This window comes from Choloepus didactylus, chromosome 6 (genome assembly GCF_015220235.1).
Source record: "Choloepus didactylus isolate mChoDid1 chromosome 6, mChoDid1.pri, whole genome shotgun sequence".
NCBI lineage: Eukaryota > Metazoa > Chordata > Mammalia > Pilosa > Megalonychidae > Choloepus > Choloepus didactylus.
This window is the reverse complement of record NC_051312.1, coordinates 32,859,916-32,883,509: the sequence shown is the minus strand read 5'-3', so window position 1 is coordinate 32,883,509 and position 23,594 is coordinate 32,859,916. Positions and strand designations below refer to the sequence as shown.

General features: G+C 41.4%; 1 pseudogene; it reads left to right on the top strand.

Annotated features, from left to right (window-relative positions):
* The first annotated feature begins 479 nt into the window (after positions 1-479).
* LOC119536897 lies at positions 480-8,088 on the top strand (annotated as a pseudogene).
* Positions 8,089-23,594: the final 15,506 nt, after the last annotated feature.

Sequence of the window (23,594 nt, the reverse complement as noted above, 5' to 3'; positions counted from 1 at the left end):
GGGGGAGGAGTCGCTGGGCAAGAGTTCAGAGGGGAGCGCTGCTGGGTGCTGTGGGTGTGTTTCACAGGGTGGCGACTGGGTCCAGAGAAGGCAGCCCTGTGGAGGAGGAATGACGGTTAGCACTTGTAGCCCTTCCTGGGGACCACTGCTTTTTCATGGGTTTATTTATATAGTCCTCATAGCAGCCCTGTGAGGTAGATACTATTGTTCTACAGATGAGGAATTTGGAAGAACAAAGAGCTTTAAGTATCTCACTCAAGGCCTCAAAGATACTAAGTGGCAGGGCTAAGATTCAAACCCACATACTCTATCAGGGAAGTAAGGCTCTTAAGCTTTGCACCCCTCATTTCAGCTGTGACTTGAAAGATGAGTAGGTGTTAGGAGAGGTGGGGCGTGGGGAACCACATGTGAAAAAGCCCCACATGTGAAAAAGCCCCACATGTGAAAAAGCGTGGTGGGTCCCAGCGACTACAACCGGCATGGCTGCAGCAAGGAGGGTGTGGGAAGAGGGGAGCAGGCGCCAGGTCACGCAGGGCCTTGGGTCAGGAAGTTGGATTTCATTCTCTTGTCATTGAGTTCTTCAAAGGAATTTGAGCAGGGGAATGACATAATCGATTTGAGTTTATAAAGATCACTGGAAAATGGATTAGTGAGTGAGGTGTAGCTGTGAGGAAATCACTTAGGAGGCTGCCGAGGGAGCTTGGAGTAGGGTGGTTGCAGCAGGAATGCAGAGAAATGGAAGCATCCACCCAGCAAAGATTTATTGAGCACTTCCTATAAAGACTCCTACATGGTGGTTGTCAGGGATAATAGCCGTGATAACAAAAGTCTCTCCTATCAGAGAGCTTACATTCAGGTGTGGAAAGATAGTAAAAAAATACACATCAGATGATTGTTGCTGACAGGGCGACGCTGAAATGAGACACAGACACAAAGTTAAGATTTAAGGGAGCAGGGGACCCACTGCATCTCGTGCTAAGTGGGTGCTGATGCACCTGTGCTCCAGTTATTTATTCATTTGTTACACAAAGCTAGACTATGCTACATGATCAAAAGCATTCAGGGTCTCTCAGATATTAATCTTTACATCCTGCTGCGGATAAGAAGGAACAATCTGGGGTCAATGGTTAACGCTGCTGTCATAGTCACAAGACACACATCTTTACGGGGCGTGCCTACACAGCGTTCCATGCAGGCTTGTGATCCAGCGTTCCAGGCCACCGCCCTGGACATGGTCTAAGTGACATGAAAAGCTTGGTTCCCCACAGGTGATAATGCAGTGAAGTGTTTGAATGGTTAGTGGGATTTTTCAGAGGGTGGTCAGGGAAGGCCTCCAATAGCATTACCTCAGCAGAGACCTCAATCACAGGAGAAACAGTAGGGCAAAATCCCTAAGAGTTCAAGTTAGAGCAAGGAGCAGAGTGATGAGGTGAAGCGTAGAAGGAGGTGAGGACAGAAGGGACCATATCATGCCATGGTGAGAACTTTGGATGGGTACATTCTCTGAGAGGTAGAAGTGACAAGATTCAAAGACTGAATGACAGAGATCTGACCCCTGGCTTCTGCTTAGGCAACCAAATTGTAAGTTCTTTTAACACTGGGGTGGGATTGAGGGCAATCACCATTTTGGTTGCGGATGGGTTGAGTTTGGAATGCCAATGGGAGGGATCTCAGCTAAGTTGGAAATAGGTGCAAACCTGAATAGAGTCATGAGCGTCACTAGTAAACGGAGGCATTGAAGCCTTGGGTGTGGTGGAGAGTGAACAGAAGAGAGGAGGGCCCAGGACCAAGTGCTGAGATAACCCAACCCTTCAAGTTCAATGAAAGGAGAAAGACTTGTCAAAGGAGACAAAAAGTCAGCATCCCACAAAACAGAAAAACCTGCCAAGTAGGTGACAGAGAAGCTAATGGAAGAGTGTTTCAATAAGGAGGAAATGATCAACAGTGTCCGTTGCTGTTGAGAGGGTTGAAATTTGTGGAAGTCACAGGTGAGCTGAGAGCAGTTGAAAGCCAGAATAGATTACTTTGAGGAGGAGTAGAAGGCAAGAAAGCCTGAGAGAACATGCATTCTTGTTTTATCCTTATACTGTCCTGCAAAGTAGGTATTATGATCCCCAAACTAAGGTTCAGCAAGGATAACTGGCCAAGACCACACAATAAAAGGCAAAGCCAGGATTCAAATGTGGGTTCTTTCCTGGCTTCACAGCACATGATCACGATGCCTAAGCAGCCTCATGCTCCCAGTTTGCCATTGACATTAACCCAGCTGCCCACTCAACCTGAAAAATTTGGCAAAATATAATTCTGAAACTCTCCAAGAGGAGGAAGGAGAGCAGGAAATGGTAGCGAGAGAAAGGCCACAGTATTGAAAGCCTGAAGAGATAGCCGCTAAGATTCATTTTAGTCAGCCAACCCTGCATGAGGCTTGGTAGGATCATTTCAACTTGAAAGATCGCTCGGCATGTCTGTGCAACGTTATTAGGCATCCTGGGGATATACTTATCGCTTGATATTGAACTTTGCAGGAGAGTTGTGGTGCTCTAGGCTATCAACGCACACTGCCATCCTCAGGTCAAAAGTTGGAGTGGTCACAACCCCTTCCCACATCTACAGGAATGGGGAACTGTTTTCTCCATTATGGCTGTCCATGGTTGTGCAGAGCAGGGTTAGAGCAAAGCCAACAAATTCGAAGGCATATGGTTCGGGAGCCTCATGCTCTGCCAATACTCAGAGATAATGTAAGAATGGGGATTAGAGAACATTGTACAAGCTCCTCATGTTACAGATGAGAAAGCAGAAACCTAGGTTGGTGTTTTGAAGCTATGTGCCCCAGAAAAACATGATCTTAAATTTAATCCATTCCTGTGGGTGTGAACTCTTATAAATAGGACCTTTTGATGAGGTTACTTCAGTTAAGGTGTGGCTCAGCTGAATCAGGATGGGTCTTAATCCTATTACTGAAGGCCTTATAGGGAAAGCCAAAGAGAGAGAAAAAAGCCAGAGGGAGCAACCAGAAGCTGAACATCAACAGAACCCAGAAAAGAAGGGAGAATCCAGGAGAGACCACCATGTTTATTGCCATGTGGCAGAAAAGCCAAGGACCAAGGATGGCCAGCAGCCAGCCCCAGAATGCCACAGTCTTCTGGGAGAAAGCATTGCTTTGATGACACCTTGATTTTGAGCTCCTAGCCTCAAAACTGTGAGACAATAAATTCCCATTGTTTAAGCCAACCCACTGCATGGTATTTGCTTCAGCAGCCAGAAAAAACACCTAGAGAGAAGGCATTTGTCAAGGTCCTTCCACAAGACCAGTCAATAGCAGAACCCGGAAAGAACCCATGACTCCTAAGTTAGTACTCTTACAACTAAAATAAAATGCAGTAAAAAAACAATAATAATAAAATAAAATGCAGTGACCATTCTTGGAAAGGCTGATCACTGCAGTATTTTTTTCATCAAGAAAACATTTTCTCCCTGATTTCAAAAGAATGCTTGTTTATTATAATATTGAAAATCCCATAGTTCCCCACTTCTCCTCTCCTTCATCCTTGATAAAATCACTTAATTTGGTGTATATAGTAATGAAAATGTTGCTGTGAAAATGTTGCTGTGAAAATGTTGCTGGACCCCTTTCCACAGATGCAAACTTGTCCACACAATTGATCCACACAGCATAGTTGCTGAACCAAAAATCAGAAAGTGCAGGCCAATGAAGGAACTTTTGTCTGGATTTGCAACTTTAAAAGAATGAAAAAAAAATCTTAGAAAAGAATGAAAATTGACTCACATTTAGGGACCTTCCAACATTGCAAGGCATCCTAGAACAGTAAAGAGCTCTATCTCCAAAGAGGCTCACATTTGAGTCCTGGCTCTGCCCTTGACTAGCTGTGTAAACTCAGGCAAATTACTTTGCTTCTCTGTGCCTCAGTTTCCTCATACATAAAGTGATATAGTACCAACCACATAACTACTATGTAGTTGCACATGGTAAGCAATCATTAAATTGTAGCTGATTATTAATAGTATTATACCAGCTCTTGTAAGTTAGAAAGCAAGCAAAATTAAGGTACTTCACCTCCAACTCTTTATGACTTTGCTTGATTGCTTTCCCCACTAGAAGCCTCATTTTCCTCATAGTGACATGCGGAAGTTGGACCACATTAGAGGTTCTCAGTCTCTGCCCCACCATGGAGCCCTGCTGTTAACTTTTCTTCTCCTGTAGATCCCATATTTTAGAAGACTTTTATTAAATAGTATCTTAGTTTGCCCAGCTGCTATGACAAATGCACAGTGGGTTTTGACTTAACAACAGGAATTTATTGGCTCATAGTTTTGAGGCTGGAAGAAGGCCAAAAATCAAGATATTGAAAAGACTTGCTTTCTCCTGGAGTCTATGTTTTGTGCTGGCTGCCAGCAATCCTTGGGATTCCTTGGCTTGTACTTTTGCCTCCCATCACCTGGTGATGTCCTCCCTTCTTTCCATTCTCCTGGTTTCTGCTGACTTCTGGCCTCTTCCTTTGTGGCCTTCTCTGACTTCTGGCTTCCAATTTCTTGTCTTTCTAAGGCCTTCAGCAATATGGATTAGGACCCACCCTCATTCAATTGGACCATACCTTAACTAAAAACAACAACTTCAAAAGGTCCTATTTACAATGGTTTCATACCCACAGGAATGTGGATTAAGATCAAGAACATGCGCTTCCATCCTATACCAGTCTGGAATGGGTGGAGTTCCCAGTCAGGGGCTGGTGCCCCACCCCCATCCCTCAGGCAGATTGTCTTGGAGCTGGTTCCCAGAGGGATAAAGAAACAATCTGTTCTGGGGGCAAAGAGGTGGACTCAACCAGGCCCCAGTTGCAGAATTAATTAACAAATTCAGAGTGCTGAATAAAAGCTCCAAGCACAGATAAACCAAGAGGGAGCATGAAAGGAACCAGGAGGATTCAGTCTGGCAGAGAGGGGGTGGGGCTGACAACAATAACAAAAAACAGACTTTTGAAGTTGGAGGTTGTTCCGGTTTGCTAATGCCACCATTATGCAAAATACCAGAAATGGATTGGCTTTTATAAAGGGGGTTTATTTGGTTACAAAGTTACAGTCCAAAGGCCATAAAGTGTCCAAAGTAAGGCATCAATAATTGGGTATCTTCACTGGAGGATGGCCATTTGTGTCCGGGAAACCTCTGTTAGCTCAGAAGGCATGTGGGTGGCATCTGTCTGGAGTTCTGGTTTCAAAACGGCATTCTCCTATGACGTTCCTCTCTAGGCATCTGCTTGCTCCTGGGTTGTGTTCTCCAAAATGTCTCTGTGAGCTGCATCTCCTCCAAAATGTCTCTCTCAGTTGCTCTTGAGGCATTTGTCCTCTCTTAGCTTCTCTGGAGCAAAAGTCTGCTTCCAAAGGCTGTCTCCAAAATGTCTCTGTAAGTTGCAGCCCCTCTCTCAGCTCCTGTGTGGGCTTCAAACTGTCCCTCTTGGCTGTGGCAAGCTCACTCCTTCTGTCTGAGCTTATATTGTGCTCTAGTAAACTAATCAGGGCCCACACTGAATGGACAGGGCCACATCTCCATGGAAACCATCCAATCAGAGTTATCACCCACAGGTGGGTGGGTCGCATCTCCATGGAAACAATCAAAGAATTACAAATCTAATCAACACTAACATGTCTGCCCCACAAAATTACATCAAAGAATATGGCTTTTGGCAGGACATAATATATCCAAACTAGCACAGAGATGTTCCAAATACTGGAAAGGGGCTGGGCTTCAAGAAGAAGGGGCACATAGAAATGGCTACCAGTTCTAGCTCTGAATTCCAAACCTGGGGAACAGGGGTCAGGCTCTAAAAAGGTTTTTATGCTTTTTTTCTTCTTCTTCTTCTTCTTTTCTTTTCTTTCTCTCTGACTCTTTATTTTTAAAATTTTCAATAGCCCATCAGAGAGAGAATAAAAATGTATTTACAGGGTCCCCCTGAGGAACTGGAGGAAAAATGTGGAAATGTTGGACTTCCCCACCTGGGTTATTACTGATGTTATCACAAACATTGAGGACTACCAATTTAGTAGGCTGAACCCTTGATCTTGGGGCTTGCCCTTATAAAGCTTGTTACTGCAAAGAAGAGGCTAAGCCTACTTAAAATTGTGCCTAAGAGTCACCCCCAGAGAACCTCTTTGTTGCTCAGATGTGGCCTCTTTCTCTCTAAGCCCACTCAGCAGGTAAACACACTGCCCTCCCCACTATATGGGATATGAGTCCCAGGTGTGTAAATCCTGCTGAAAACATGGGACATGACTCCCAGGAATGAGCCTGGACCTAGCATTGTGGGATTGAGAAAATCCTCTTGACTAAAAGGGGAAAGCGAAATGAAAGAAAGTTTCAGTAGCTGAGAGATTTCAAATGGAGCCGAGAGGTCACTCTGGAGGGCATTATTATATACTATATAGATACCTCTTTTTAGTTTTTAGTGTGTTGGAATGGCTAGAGGGAAATACCTGAAACTGTCAAACTGCAACCCAGTAGCCTTGATTCCTGAAGATGATAGTATAATTATGTAGCTTACACAGTGTGACTGTGTGATTGTGAAAACCTTGTGGCTCCTTTATCCAGTGTATGGACAGATGAATAGAAAAATGGGGACAAAAATTAAATGAAAAATAGGGTGTGATGCAGGGAATGGAATGTTTCATGTTTTTTTTTACTTTTATTTTTATTATTATTTTTTTTTTGGAGTAAGAAAAATGTTCAGAAATTGATTCTGGTGATGAATGCACAACTATATGATGGTACTGTGAATAATTGATTGTATACCATGGATGCCTGTAGGGTATGTGAATATATCTCAATAAAACTGTATTTTAAAAAATGGACTTGACTCCCAAATGTATTACTTTTGCTGTGTCAAATTTTTAGTTTATTTCATGTTACGCTTCAGCTGCAAAGAAATTGAGAACCAACTGGCCACATTTTCAAATAAAGACTGTAATGTTAACAGAATAAATATTTCACCATGGAAATGAAAACATGGTATAAATATTTATATAATTGAATCTATTCAATCTATTGGGCTAAGCCAATGGAAGGATGCTTTTTAATATTAAGAGCCAGGGAGACAGGAGAAAATCTTAATCTCAAGATTCAAATAAACAAATAGTAACATTGCTTGTAGAAATCATTTAAAAATAATTTGTACATTACAATTAAACACAATACATGATACTGGGTGGGATCTAAGAATGGAAAAGAAAAGGCTAAAAATGGCATTACTGGGACAGGAAGAAATCAGAATATAGAATGTAAGCTTTATATCAATGTTTAATGTTTTGAACATACAACTGAACTTTTAAGGTGATTACATAAGTGAATATCCTTGTCTGGAAGTATGCATTCAAGGAGTATGATGTGTGCATCCAGCTCTGAAATGTTCAGAAGATAAATAGACAATTGATACATGAGAGATAGACAGATAGATAGATAGATAGATAGATAGATAGATAGATAGGGGATAGGATAAAGGTGGCAAAATGTTAAAATGGTGGATCTGGGTACTTGCAGGGAGTGGGATCTGGGTACCTGGGGCAAGTGGGAGTATGTTGGATTTCTTTGTATTGGGTTTGTATTATTTTTGCAATTGTTCTCTAAGTTTGAAATTATTTCAAAATAGAAGTTTTGACTATAAAAAAAAGGACATTATTGGGAGGAGATGTGAGACCCCAGAAGCACAGCTGCCAATACAAAAGTCCATCCCCTTCCTCGCAGATGCCCACCTCAAGAAGCTACTGGAACACATTTAGGAGTTACGTAACTACAAGCAGCTTTGTAAAGGAGCCAACGAGGCCACCCAAAACCCTCAAGAGAGGCATCTCTGAGTTCATCGTGATGGCTGCACTGAGCCCCTGGAGATCATCCTACACCTCCCACTGCTGTGTGAAGACAAGAATGTGCCCTATGTGTTTGTGCAATCCAAGCAGGCCCTGGGGCTTGCCTGTGGGGTCTCCAGGCCTGTCATCACATGCTCTGTCACCATCAAAGAAGGTTCACAGCTGAAGCAGAAGATCCAGTCCATTCAGCAGTCCACTGAGAGGCTCTTAATGTAAAACTGCAGTTTCTGCCATGCTCTCCCAGCTGACTGCTCCCCCTGGGGTAGTGTATCATATATTGTCTGTATTGGCATATAGTTTTCAGCTACTTTTTATTGTTATAAAACATTGTAGTCCAATGGGGGACTGGTGGTTTGATGGTCTGAGCCCTCTGCCACGGGATTGCCCTTGGGAAGACTGTTGCTGCAAAGGAGAGGCTATGCCTCCCTATAATTTTGCCTAGGAGCCTCCTCCCGGGTGCCTCTTTGTTGCTCAGATGTGGCCCTCACTCTGGCTAGGCCAACTTGGTGGGTGAAATCGCTGCCCTTCCCCCACGTGGGATCTGGCACTCAGGGGAGTGAATCTCCCTGGAGGTGTGGCGTATGGCTCCCGGCGGTGGGGAGTCTGGACCCGGCATTGTGGGATGGAGAACATCTTCTTGACCAAAAGGGGGATGTGAAAGGAAATGAAGTAAGCTTCAGTGGCAGAGATATTCCAAAAGGGGCTGAGGGGTCACTCTGGTGGGCACTCTTACACACAATATAGATAATGCTTTTTAGGTTCTAATGAATTGGAATAGCTAGCAGTAAATACCTGAAACTATCAAACTACAACCCAGAACCCATGAATCTTGAATACGATTGTATAAAAATGTAGCTTATGAGGGGTGACAATGTGATTGGGAAAGCCATATGGACCACACTCCCCTTTGTCTAGTTTATGGATGCATGAGTAGAAAAATGGCGGGGGGGGGGGGGGAAGGCACCCAGTGTTCTTTTTTACTTTAATTGTTCTTTTTCACTTTAATTTTTATTCTTATTATTTTTGTTTGTGTGATAATGAAAATGTCAAAAATTAATTTTGGTGATGAATGCACAACTATGTTATGGTACTGTAGACAACTGAATGTATGCTTTGTTTTGTATGACTGCATGGTATGTGGATATATCTCAATAAAATGAGTAAAAAAACAAACAAACCAAAAAAAAATTGTAGTCCTGAAAAAAAAAATAACCCATCAGAGCTGCTCAGAATGCTCAGGCTTCAGCACTGCCTTCGGCAAGGGCATAATTAAAGTTGTATGAGAGTAACTATTCAGGTGAAAAAGATAATAGCCTAAAGAGTGTATCTTTAAATAGTCTATACTGGGACTGACACAAATTGGGGGCTGGGGAAAGGCCTTGAAAAGGGATTTAAAAAAAAAAAACTATTCTAAGTAGCTCATTACAGAAAGCTTCGGATGTTTGTAATTGGCAGCTGAACCCAGGCAAGGGCAGGGCTAAGATAGGTCTGAGCGACAAAGCAATAAATATAGTGGAGGAGATAATACTCTAAAGAATATAATTTCCCCAAGACAAGTGGGGATGGGGCCCAGCTCAAGTGGTGGCCCTTATTCAGAGAACTCAGACACTAGGGGCTGGGTAACAGAAACAGCTTGAGTCAGCCACGCCACTGGCAAGGACAGGGTCTGCAGAGAATTAAAGAGACAACATATCTTTACACTAGTGGGGAGCTGAGGGCTGACAGACATCACCTGCTGGACAGGATATGAAAAGCACAGAGTCTAGAGGCTTCACAGGAGGGTCTGACAACCTGCGTGATCTCATTCTCAGGGAAACATGATACATAGTACATCCTCTTCCTGAGACCTGGGCCTGTGTGGACTGGGAAAATCTGATTGGGGTTGATCATTTCTGGGGAGATACTCTCAAAAAACTGTTACATAGAGGCAGGGCAAGAACCAGAAAAACAAGAGCTGAAAAATTCTGATTGAATAAAAGCTATGTTAGAGGTCTAGAATAAGTTGAACTGAATGCCAAAGAACAGACAGAGAACAAACCCAACCAACAAGAAAACCATAGGTAAAAGAATGAAAATGAGCTCCAGAATAAACTAATCATGAAAATCAGATGCCTAGACAGCTAAAAATAATGAGCCATACTAGGAAACAAAGGAACAAACTAACACTTCAACTGAGATACAGGAATTGAAACAACTAATTAAAGATGTTCAAATAAATCTCCTAAATCAGATCAATGAGCTGAAGGAAAATGTGGCAAAACAGATAAAGGATATAAAGAAGACACTGAATGACCATAAAGAATTTGTAAGCTTGAAAAAACCAACGGCAGAACCTATGAGAATGAGAAGCACAATAGAAGAGATGAAAAACACAAGGAGACATACAACAGATTTGAAGAGGCAGGAGAAAGTATCTGTGAACTGGAAGACAGGACATTTGAAATCATACACACAAAAGAACAGGTAGGGAAAAGAATGGAAATATATGAGCAGGGTCTTAGGGAACTGAATGACAACATGAAGTGCATGAATATATGTGTTATAGGTGTCCCAGAAGGAAAAGAGAAGGGAAAAGGGGCAGAAAGAATAACAGAAGAAATAATCAATGAAAATATCCCAGCTCTTATGAAACACATAAAATTACAGATTCAAGAAGCACAGTGTACCCCAAACAGAATAGATCCCACTAGACTTACTCCAAGACATTTACTGACCAGATTGTCCAATGTCAAAGACAAAGAGAGACTTCTGAAAGCAGCAAGAGAAAAGTGTCCCATCACATACAAGGAAAGCATGATAAGACTATGTACAGGTTTCTCCACAGAAACTATGGAGGCGAGAAGGCAGTGGTATGACAAATTTAAGATACTGAAAGAGAAAAGCTGCCAATGAAGAATTCTATATCCGGCAAAACTGTCCTTCAAAAATGAGGGAGAGATTAAAATATTTTCAGACAAACAGACACTGAGAGAGTTTGTGAAAAAGAGACCTGCACTACAAGAAATACTATAGGGAGTGCTACAGGCTTATGAGAAAAGACAGGAGAGACAGGTTTGAGAAGAGTGTAGAAATGAAGACTATCAGAAAGGATAAAAGGAGAGACAGAGAAAAATAAGATATGACATATAAAATCCGTAAGACAAAATGGTAGAAGAAAGTACTGCCCTTACACTAATAACACCAAATGTTAATAGATTAAACCCCCAATAAAAAGACATAGACCGGCAGAGTGGCTTAAAAAACAGGACCAGTCTATATGCTGACTACAAGAAACTCACTTTAGACACAAGGATAAAACTAGGTTGAAACTGAAAGGTTGGAAAAAGATATTCCATGTAAACAACAACCAGAAGAAAAGTGGGAATAGCTATATTAATATCAGACAAAGTAGACTTCAAATGTAAAACAATTAAAATAGACAAAGAAGGACACTATATATTAATAAAAGGGACAATTCATCAAGAAGACATAGCAATCATAAATATTTGTGCATCAAGCCAGAGTGCCCCAAAATACATGAGGCAAACACTGACAACACTGAAGGGAGAAGTAGATACCTCTACAATAATAGTTGGAGACTTCAATACAAATCTCTCATCACTGGATAGAACATCTAGACAGAGGATTAATTGGGAAACAGATGTTGAATTATACAATAAATGAACCAGACTTGACAGACATTTATAGAACAGTACACCCCACAACAGCAGAATACACATTTTTCTCAAGTGCTCATGGATCATTATGTAGTATAGAACACACGTTGAGTTACAAAGCCAGTCTCAACAAATTTAAAAATATTGATATTATACAAAACACTTTCTCAGCTCATAATGGAATGAAGTTGGAAATCAATAACAGGCAGAAGGTCAGAAAATGCACAAATATATGGAGGCTAAACATCACACTCTCAAACAGCAAGTGGGTAAAGGAAGAAGTTACAAAAGAAATTAGTAAATACTTCAAGGCAAATGAAAATGAAAACACAATGTATCAAGATATATGCATGCAGCAAAGGTGGTGATGAGAGGGAAATTTATTGCCCTAAATGCCTATATTTGTCTCTTTAAATAAGAGAAGAAAGAGCAAAAATTGAGGAATTAACTGTTCACTTGGAGGAACTAGAGAAGGAACAGCAAACTAACCCCAAAGCAAACAGAAGGAAAGAAATAACAAAGATTAGGGCAGAAATAAAGGAAATTTAGAACAGGAAAACAATAAAGAGAATCAATAAACCAGAAGTTGGTTCTTTGAGAGAAAATCAATAAAATTGATGGACCATTAGCTAGGCTAACAAAAAAAAAAAAAAAAAAAAAAAGGAATGGATGCAAATAAATACAATCAGAAATGGGAAAGGGGACATAACTACTGACCCCACAGAAATAAAGGAGATAATGAGAAGATACTATGAGCAACTATATACTAATAAACTAGACAACTTACATGAAATGAACAACTTCCTAGAAAGACACGAATAACCAAGATTGACTCAAGAAGAAATAGATGACTTCAACAAACCAATCACAAGTAAAGAGATTGATTCAGTCATGAAAAACCTCCTCCAAAAGAAAAGCCCAGGACCACATGGCTTCACATGTGAATTGTACCAAACATTCAAGAAAGGCTTAGTACCAATCCTGCTCAAACTCTTCAAGAAAACTGAAGAGGAAGGAAAGCTATCTAACTCATTCTATGAAGCCAACATCACTCTAATACCAAAGTCAGACAAAGATACTAGAAAAAAAGAAAAAGAAAAAAGAAACAAAGAAAAAGAAAAGAAAATTATAGACCAATCTCTTTAATGAATATAGATGCAAAAATCCTCAACAAAATACTTGCAAATCAAATCCAGCAGCACATTAAAAGAATTATACACCATGACCAAGTGGGATTTATTCCAGGTATGCAAGGCTGGTTGAATACAAGAAAATCAATTAATGTAATACACCATATCAATAATCAAAGCAGAAGAACCACATGATCATCTTGATTAATGCAGAAATGGCATTCGACAAAATTCTGTTGATGAAAACACTTGAAGGGTAAGGAATAGAAGGGAACCGTCTCAATATTATAGAGGCAATAAATGAAAAACCGACAGCTAACATCATACTCAATGGGGAAAGACAGAAAGCTTTCCCTCTAAGATTGGGAACAAGACAGGGATGCCTACTGTTCCCATTGTTATTCAACACTGTGCTGGAAGTTCTAGCTAGAGCAACTAGGCAAGAAAAAGAAATAAAAGGCATCCAAATTGGAGAGGAAGAAGTAACAATTTCACTATTTGCAGATGACATGATCCTATACGTAGAAAATCCAGAAAAATCTACAGCAAAGCTTAGAGCTAATCAATGAATAAAGCAAAGTGGCAGGGTATAAAATCAACACACAAAAATCAGTAGTGTTCCTATACACAAGTAATGAGCAACAGGAGGAGGAAATCAAGAAAAATATTCCATTTACAATAGCAACAAAAAGAATCCAGTGTTTGGAATAAACTTAACACAAGGGCACAAAAGACCTATACAAAGAAAACTACACGAAACTACTAACAGAAATCAAACAAGACCTAAAAAAAAAAAAAAAACCGGAAGAACATACCATGGTCATGGATTGGAAGACTAAATATAGTTAAGATGTTAATTCTACCTAAACTGATTTATAGATTCAATGAAATGCCAATTAAAATCCCAACAAATTACTTTGCAGAAATAGAAAAATCAATGCTCTAGTTTGCTAATGCTGCCAGAATGCAGAACACCAGAGATGGATTGGCTTTCATAAAGGGGTTTTATTTGATTACTGGAGCAGTAACAGCACAATCAATAATCAAATTTATTTGGAAGGGCAGTGTGCGGGTTTGAATGTATTATGTCCCCCAGAAAAAGCCACAGTCTTTGATGCAATCTTGTGGGGCAGACATTTTAGTGCTGATTAGATTGGAATTCTTTGAGCGTTTCCATTGAGATGTGCCCCACCCAACTGTAGGTGATGACTCTGATGAGATAATTTCCATGGAGGTGTGGCCCTGCCCATTCAGCATGGGCCTTGATTACTGGAGTAGTATATAAGCTGAGACAGAAGGAATGAGCTTGCTGCAGCCAAGAGACATACTCTGAAGAATGCCCAGGAGCTGAGAGAGGAGCTGCGGATGAGACAGTTTGAAGATGGCCATTGAAAGCAGACTTTTGTTCCGGAGAAGCTAAGAGAGGACAAACGTCCCAAGAGCAACTGAGAGTGACATTTTTGAGGAACTGTAGCCTAGAGAGGACTGTTCTGGCAGAAAGCCATTTTGAACCCAGAACTTTGGAGCAGATGCCAGCCACGTGCCTTCCCAGCTAACAGAGGTTTTCTGGGCGCCATTGGCCATCCTCCAGTGGAGGTACCTGATTGCTGATGTGTTACCTTGTGCACTTTATGGCCTTAAGACTGTAACTGTGTAACCAAATAAACCCCCTTTTATAAAAGCCAATCCATCTCGTGTTTTGCATTCCAGCAGTATTAGCAAACTAGAACAGGCAGTGTCGCAGCCCATGAGGGCCATGCCAGTCCAGAGGTCAAAGAAGACAATAAGCATTTTCTGATACATGAACTTTTATTCAGGGCTTACTTACAGGGTAAGAAGTCATAGAGAGATCATGGTGGCTCTCTCAGGCCGGGCAGGCATCGCATTCGCAGGGAAGTTGACTGCGCAATGCAAAGAGGACAGCAAGCCATATATAAGGGTTTAAGACAAAGGTATTCCTAAGGGTGAGGGAGCATAGATGTGGGAACAGGTCACTGTGACCTGGGGGGGTGGTGCAGGAAGGAAAGAACTATAGGATGGGGCTTTGTAAATAACCACAAGAGTGTTACCACTTGGGGGCCAGGAAGCAGGTAGACTAGATTAACATTGTTGCCCTTTTGTGAGACCAGGAGACTCTTACCTCCTGTTTGCTTCCGGTTTCACATTTTAAAGTTACATTTTAAGGTCAATTTACCCTTTTTCTCTTTACTGACTTAAAAAGACAACAGGTTAAACATTAGGTGCCTAGGTCATGCAGACTGCTATGCACCAAGATCTGCAGGCCTGTTTTGCTCAGGCCACGAGCTGCCACAGGCACGGTACCCCAAATAGCTAAAATTTTCTTTAAAAATAAGAATGAAGTGGGAGGTCTCACACTATCTGACTTTAAAGCATACTACAAAACTACAGTGGTCAAAACAGCATGGGACTGGCATAAAGATAGATATACCAGCCAATGAAATAGAATTGAGTGCACAGAAATAGACCCTCTCATCTACAGACAATTGATCTCTGATAAGGCAGTCAAGCCAATGCAACTGGGACAGAGCAGCCTCTTCAATAAATGGTGTTTGGAGAACTGGATATCCATATCCAAAAGGATGAAAGAGGACTCCTATCTCACACCTTATACAAAAATTAACTTGAAATGAATCAAAGACCTAAACATTAGCACTAGGACCATAAGACTTGTAGAAGAAAAGGTTGGGAAATATCTTAAAGATCTAGTTATAGGAGGCATTTCCTAGACCCTATACCCAAAGCACAAGCAATGAAGGAAGAAATAGATAAATAGGATCTCCTCAAAATTAAACACTTTTGTACATCAAAGGACTTTGTCAGAAAAGTAAAAAAGGCAGCTTATGCAATGGGAGACAATATTTGGAAACCACATATCAGATAAGGGTTTAGTATCCAGAATATATAAAGAGAGCCTACACATCAACAACAGAAAGACAAACAACACAATTTAAAAATGGGGAAAAGATATGGACAGACACTTCTCTGAAGAGGAAATACAAATGGCAGAAAAACATAAGAGAAGATGCTCAGCTTCATTGGCTATTAGGGAAATACAAATCTAAACATCAATGAGACATCATCTCACACCTACTAGGATGGCCATTATAAAAAAAAAACAACAGAAAATTACAAGTGCTGGAGAGGATGTGGAGAAAGAGGCACACCTATTCACTGTTGGTGGGAGTGTAGAATGGTGCAGCCACTCTGGAAGGCAGTGTGACGGTGCCTCAGGAAGCTAAGTATCAAATTGCCATACCATCCAGCAATTTCATCACTAGGTGTGCCAGTTTGAATGTATTGTGTCCCTCAAACGCCATTATCTGTGATGTAGTCTTGTGGGGCAGATGTTTTGGTGCTGATTAGATTTACTTGGAATGTGCCCCACCCAGCTGTGGGTGATGAATCTGATGAGATACTCTCATGGAGGCATGGCCTCACCCATTCAGGGTGGGCCTTGATCAGTGGAGCCATATAAATGAGCTGACAGGCAGAGGGAACTCAGTGCAGCTGTGAGTGACGTTTTGAAGAGGAGCAAGCTTGCTAGAGAGGAACGTCCTGGGAGAAAGCCATTTTGAAACCAGAACTTTGGAGCAGAAGCCAGCCACATGCCTTCCCAGCTAACAGAGGTTTTCCGGACGCCATTGGCCATCCTCCAGTGAAGGTACCTGATTACTGATGTGTTACCTTGGACGCTTTATGGCCTTAAGACTGTAACTGTGTAGCCAAATAAACCCCCTTTTTATAAAAGCCAATCCATCTCTGGTGTTTTGCATTCCGCAGCATTAGCAAACTAGAACACTAGGTATATACTCAGAGGAACTGAAAGCAAAGACACGAATGGACATTTGTAAACTAATGTTTATAGCGGCATTGTTCATGATTGCTAAGAGATGGAAACAACCTAAATGTCCATCAATAAATGAGTGGATAAACAGACTGTGGTATTTACATATGATGGACTATTATGCAGCTGTAAGACAGAACAAAGTCACGGAACATATAATGACATGGTTGAACCTTGAGGATGTTATGTTGAGCAAAGTTAGCCAGAAACATAAGGACAATTACTGTATGGTCTCACTAATATGAAGTAGCATTAATGAGCAAACTTTGAGAGTTAAAGCTGAGAACACAGGTTATCAGGAGATAGAAAGAGGCTAGAGATCAGGTATTTGATGCTGAAGGAGTATAGAATGTTCAACAGGATTGACTGTATAGATCCATAAATGGGTAGCACAAATACTGTGTGATGGAAGCACAATATTGTAAGTACACTGAACAAAGATGTCTATGAGTAAAGGTGAAAGAGGAGGGCTAGGCATGTGTGACACCAGAAGGAAAGATAGAAGACAAAGACTGGGACTGTATGACTTAGTGAAACCTAGAGTGGTCAATGACGGTGACTAAATGTACAAATAGAAAAATCGTTTTACATGTGGGAGAACAAATGAATGTCAACCTTGCAAGGTGTTGAAAAAGGGATGGTATTAGGGAAAAAATACAATCAATGCAAACTGGAGTCTATGATTAACAATAACATTGTAATATGCTTCCATTAAATGTAACAAAGGCAATATACCAAAGCTAAATGTCTGTGAGAGGAGGATATAAGGGAGGGGTATGGGATTCTTGGTAGTGATGTTGTTGTCTGACCTTATTATTGTATTGTATTGTATTGTATTTCTTAAAAATCTTTTTTATTATTCTTTTTAAAATTTTTTTGGAGTAATGAATATGTTTAAGTGCTGATTGTGGTAATGAATGCACAACTATTTGATGATACTGTGATGACTGTACACTGTGGATGATTGTGTGGTATGTGAATATATCTCTATAAAATCGCAGGGAAAAATATAAACAGAGCGATACAAATGCTGGAGGAAACAATGGAGAGAGGGAGGTACCTATTTACTGTTGGTGGGGAAGTAGGATGGCGTAGACTATCTGGAGGACAGTGTGGTGGTTCCACAAGAAGCTAAGTATGTGGGTACGATAAGGTCCTGCAACCTCATTATGGGGTATATACTTGGAAGATCAGAGAGCAGGGACACGAATGGACATTTGCACACTGGTGTTTATGTCTGCAGTATTCCCGATTTGCAGTGGATGGAGGCGGCCTAAGGGTACATTGACTGATGAACAGAATGGTGAACTGTGGTGTACGCATAAAATAGAATATTGAGCAGCTGCAAGAAGGAATGAAGTTGTGAGACACATAACTAGGTGAATGGATTTTGAGGACAGCGTTTTGAGTGAGGTATGCCAAAAACAGAAAGACAAACATTATAATGCCTCCTTAATATGTACTAACTATAATGTGTTAACTCTGAGAATTGATTCTAAGAGCACAGCTTATCACGGGAATGCTTATTGTAATGGTCCTTAGATCGTAAGCTATTATAGCAGTCATATCTATTCCTGAGTTGTAATGATTATGAGATGCTGAGCTCTTTGTGTATAACCTGGTCAGTCTCTGGAACTTTGGTGTCTGTGTGACACCTCAAATTCAGATCTAGAGCTCGGCAGCTATGAATGTCAGTATTACCTCATATGGCAACTGTTAAAAAAGCTGAAAAAGAATTCAGACTTCAATTAGAGATATGAATGAAGAGGATCTGGTTAGGATAAGGCAAATCCTGCCAAAGGGAAAAGGATGATATTGACTGTGTTTTAAAACTTCAGCTTCTGTGTAAGACCAAGGGAAGAGATGTTTATTTGGTGCAGGATCTATATTTTCTGTAGCACACTAAATAATTTAACTTGTACAGTCAATTTATTCCAACACCATAATTACATGGAACTTTGAATAGGAAGTGAGATCTGATAGGTTTGTACAGGTTAGTGTGAAATCCTGATACATCCCAAAGTAATTTGGGCAGAAAATAAAAAAGTATTTGCAGGGTGCCCCCGAGGAACTGGGCAAAAATGTGGAAATGTTGGACTTCCCCACCTGGGTTGTTACTGATACCTTCACAAACGTTGAGGACTACCAATTTAGTAGGACGAGCCTTTGATCTCAGGGCTTGCCCTTATGAAGCTTGTTACTGCAAAGGAGAAACTAAGCCTACTTATAATTGTCCCTAAGAGTCTTCCCCTGAGTACCTCTTTGTTGCTCAGATGTGGCCCTCTCTCTCTCTCTCTCTAAGCCCACTTGGCAAAGGGACTCACGACCCTCCCCACTACATGGGACACGACTCCCAGGGGTATAAATCTCCCTGGCAATGCGGGACCTCACTCCTGGGGATGAGCCTAGACCTGGCATCATGGGTTTGAGAAAATTTTCTTGACCCAAAGGGGGAAGTGAAATGAAACAAAATAAAGTTTCAGTGGTTGAGAGATCTCAAATGGAGTCAAGAGGTCATTCTGGAGGTTATTCTTATGCATTGCATAGATAACCCTTTTTAGTTTTTAGCGTACTAGAATAGCTAGAAGGAAATACTTGAAACTGTTGAACTGCAATCCACTTTCCTTGATTCTTGAAGATGATCATATAACTATATCGCTTATACAGTGTGAATGTGTGATTGTGAAAACTGGTGGTGCACACTCCTGTATCCAGTGTATGGACAGATGAGTAAAAAACTGGGGACAAAAATTAAATGAAAAATAGTGTAGGATGGGGGAGATGCAATGCTTTGGGTGTTCTTTTTTACTTTTACTTTTGTTCTTATTTTTATTTTTGTTTTTTTGAGTAAGGAGAATGTTCAACAATTGATCATGGTGATGAATACACAACATATGATGGTACTGTGAACAGTTGATGGTACACTGTGGATGATTGTATGGTATGTGAACATATCTCAATAAAACAATTGAAAAAAAAAAGAACATATGCTTGCTGGGTTCAATTTATCACAGATAGAAATTGACTTACACATCTTTTTAATCAAAATGGAAAACTGATCAGACTGGAAAAATAAGGAAATTAACCACCTGAAGAGACATCATTTCAGCCAACAGGAAGATCAAACAAATGTTTTTCTCAACAAGGGAAACTTACAATTTTTGAAACATGGCAAAAATAAGGTTGTCCTGTAAATCATGCATGGAGCCCTAGGCTTGGGAACTGCCAGATTTAATAATATGTGGTCTTCCTTCCAACTCTGAAATTCTCTAACTCTATGTCTTGGAGCATAATTTTGCTCTTTGTAACGAATACAGAACTTAACAACATAGCATTTGTCTTACCCACGATTTGTTTGACACCGACTCACTGAGCAGGAATGCAACGCCTCCTCATGGCCTTGTTCTTAGGGGGCGTGTGATCTGCATTAAGCCCCAATGCGCAGATACGTATTTGTGGTGAACGAAGCGCTCAGTTGCGTGGTACCAGCTGGGTCTGGATCGTTCCCAGGAAGACCTCGTGGAGGCTGAGGGGCTTGTATTGGATCCTGAAGTCTAAGGGTGCACTGGGTCCATTGGGGCCCTGTACCCTGGGTGGTGTCACCTGGGTCTGGCAGATCTCCTGTATCATTCCACAGTAATTTTCATAGATGGGACAGTTTCCCTCAATCTTCTCTGCAAAGTAGAGAGGGAAGGTGTGGTCTTCTGTTTCCCCAAGAAAACATGGAAGCTTTCCAGCTAGATCCTAATCAATAATACTAGTCTCCATATATTAATGAATTAAATTTACCTTTCATTGTGAAAAATTTCAAAGACCAACAATTAAAAAGAATAATACCACTAGCCCTTTATCTAGATTTAATGACTGTTATTAATATTTTGCCATGCTTGTTTCATCGGCTGTTTGTTGTAAATTTTTCATAAGGATATTTAAAAATATAACCCCACATAATTTCATAAAATGCCATTTACAGTTGGTTTGTTCAAAAGTGTAAACCAGCCATGGTAATTCTATCCCTCTTTTGCATTTGGTTGTTATGTCTCTCTTAAGTTTCTGTTATTCTGAACAGTCTCCCCCAGCCCACTCCTTTTATTTTCATGCCATGAATTTGTCAGAGAAACTGGGGTCATTTGTTCAAACGAATGTCCCTCATTTTTTGTGGTGGTGTTTAACTTATTCCTTTATCTTCTATACATCCTGTAAACTAGTAATTAAAGCTAGAGCTTTGATTAGATCCAGGTTCATTATTTTAGGAAGAACAAAGGCAGTGTTGGTCATTTTCTGTTGTGTCTTATCATGTAATAGTGCTGTTTATTGTATGCTTGCCATGTGGTAGGCATTAGGTTACTTTACAAACATTATATGTGTTGGGGGGAGTAGTTTAGTTTTTATTTCATTACCATAAACTTAACTCTGCACCCCAGCTACACTTAGAGGAGGGTAAGGAAAAAAATGGAATCCAAAGAATTGCAGCAAAGGAGAATGCAAAGATTTCAGGATAGGAGAGTTGGGGGTTGCTGTCCCCAGTGACAGAAGGCATGGTTGGGGGTGAGATAAAACACAGAATCAAATTTATGAGAATTTCCCAGAGTTTTGCTGGTCTTGCTGTTCCTGGATCCAAAGCACCCCATGACTTCTGCAATATTCATACCATCTTTCTCCTTGCCAAAGAGAACAAGCTTGCCATCCAACCCTAACCGTGCAGATGACAACCTGGGAACCATTTGGGTTGGGTCCAGCATTTGCTATAGACAAGATGTCAAGACCCATATCCTTTAGAACGAAGTTCTCATTGTCATTGCTCCTCCCAGGTAGGCTTTCCACCAGGACCGCCAGTGCTGACACATGAACCCAGGAATAAGACTCATAACTAAATCCCATCTTCCCACTGCTCAGAGAAGTGACGTGTGCTGTTTTGGAACATTGTCTGCAAACAGCTTGAAGAAGACATGGTGCTGTTTGGGGTGATGGAAAAGTTTTGGTAATGGATCATGGTGATGGTAGCACAACATTGTCAAAATAATTACCACCACTGAATTGCATACTTGAAAGTGACTAAAACAGGACATTTTATGTTGTATACATGTTACCGCAATAAAAAATTAAAAAAAATAAAAATAAAACAGCAACTAACTTGCTGTCAATGACCACATCAAAGTACATGATGGGGTTGGCCATGTCTTGGCCTGAGCATGCCATGACTCAGCAGCGCCACGACTCCAAATAACAGAGTCTGCAGAGAGGTCCATATGATCTTGGTTTAGCTTCTCAACAGCCTGGCAAGGCAAGTAATGTTATAATTCTTTTACAGATAGGGAAACCAAGGTTCAGAGGCTAAGCCAGGATTCAAACATTGATCTTCTGACTGCCTTGTGCAGATGCTTGACTCACCGGGTTCCGTGATGAGTGCTCTCTCTCTCTCACCATGGCGCCTGTCTGCCGGGATTGGGAAGTACTGACAGTGAGGGGACAGACGGCCTTTCTCCAGTCCTTCTCCCTGAACACACCATCCTCTTGCCTCTTCTCTCTAGCCAGGCTGACTCAGCACTGGCCCCAGGCAGTCCTCAGAAAAGGAGGCCCTCCGAGGATCACCCACCTGGCGGGTCACACTTCTTTTCTTCTCTCCACTTCCCAGGAGTCCTGTCCCTTCCCTCCCTCAATGTATAACTGTTGAATAAATTAGAGAAGTGAGATCTTTTCACCATCACACACACACAGAGTAGGATCAATATCTTTAGTCAACAGGGAATACAAATTAAAACCACAATGAGATGCCCCTACATGTCCATCAGAATGGTTAATATTAAATGGATAAAATAAAGTGTTGACAAGGATATGAAGCAACCGGTACTCCTAAACCTTGTCGGTGGGTGTATAAACTAGTACAACCACCTAGAAAGACTATTTGTCAGAGTTACTTAAGCAAAACATAAGCCTACTTTATAACCCAGCAAGTCCACTTCTAAGCATATAGAGATGAGTGCTTATTTATACCAGAAGACTTGTACAAGAATACTTTCTATTCATAAAACTGGAAATGAATCTAAATGCCCATCAACAGATGAAAGGAATGAATTCTCACAATGATATACTACTTGGCAATAAAAAGGAATGAACCACTGATACACACACACTGGATGAGTCTCAGAAACATGCTGAGTGAAAAAAGCCAGACACAAATGAGTGTTATGCTATAGGTTTCCATTTGTACCAAGTTCCAAAAGAGACAAAATTGATCTATGGTGATAGTGGTTAGGATAGTCATTATCTTCAGAGATACTAACTGGAAGCAACACAAAGAAACTCTCTCTTGATCTGGGTAGTGGTTACATGAGTGTAGATGTAAAAATTTGGGTTACACACTTACAATTTGTGAACTTTGTTGTATGTAAGTTACACCTCAGTTAAAAAAATAGATATGTATATATACAGAAAAAATATATAGGAACTTGGGCCACCCTGGAATTAAGCTATTTGCAGGAGCCCAGTCCCCAGTCTTCTGCCAACCCTCTCCTCCTGCCTCTGCACCAGGCCCCTCCCCATGCTCTCCCCAGACTGTTTATGTCTGCTGTCCAGACCCCAAAAGGCCAGGCCCGGAGGGAGGCAAGGCCAGCCAGGAACCTGTGCTTCCCTCTGTTCCTGCTCTTTGTCCCTCTGTCCTAATTAGACCCAGGACTAATATTTACTTTGCATACTGCAAACAGGAAACGGGGGAGGGCCAGGCATAGGGGCAGGGTAGGACCAGTGGCCAGTCTAGGCCTGGCCCAGGCAGACGGGCAAGGAGAGAAGGAGGGGCCCTGCCATGGAGATGTGGGCCTATGGGCTGACCCCTGTTCTGGGGTGGGCAGCAGGTCCTGGGGGAGGAGAAAAAAGAGACCACAGGCCCAGGAGGCCCTGCACCTGGCCCCTCCTCCCAGGCACCCACCACACACAATCACACCTCCCTTGCACCCCAGATGGGAAAGGGGAGAAATGGGGGCCCTCCATCAGTGGCTGGAGGCTGGGCCATTGCTGACTGTCCCCGCACCCCAGGGTGAGGTAGGCAGCCTGCATCTGGCCCCAGCCTGGCTA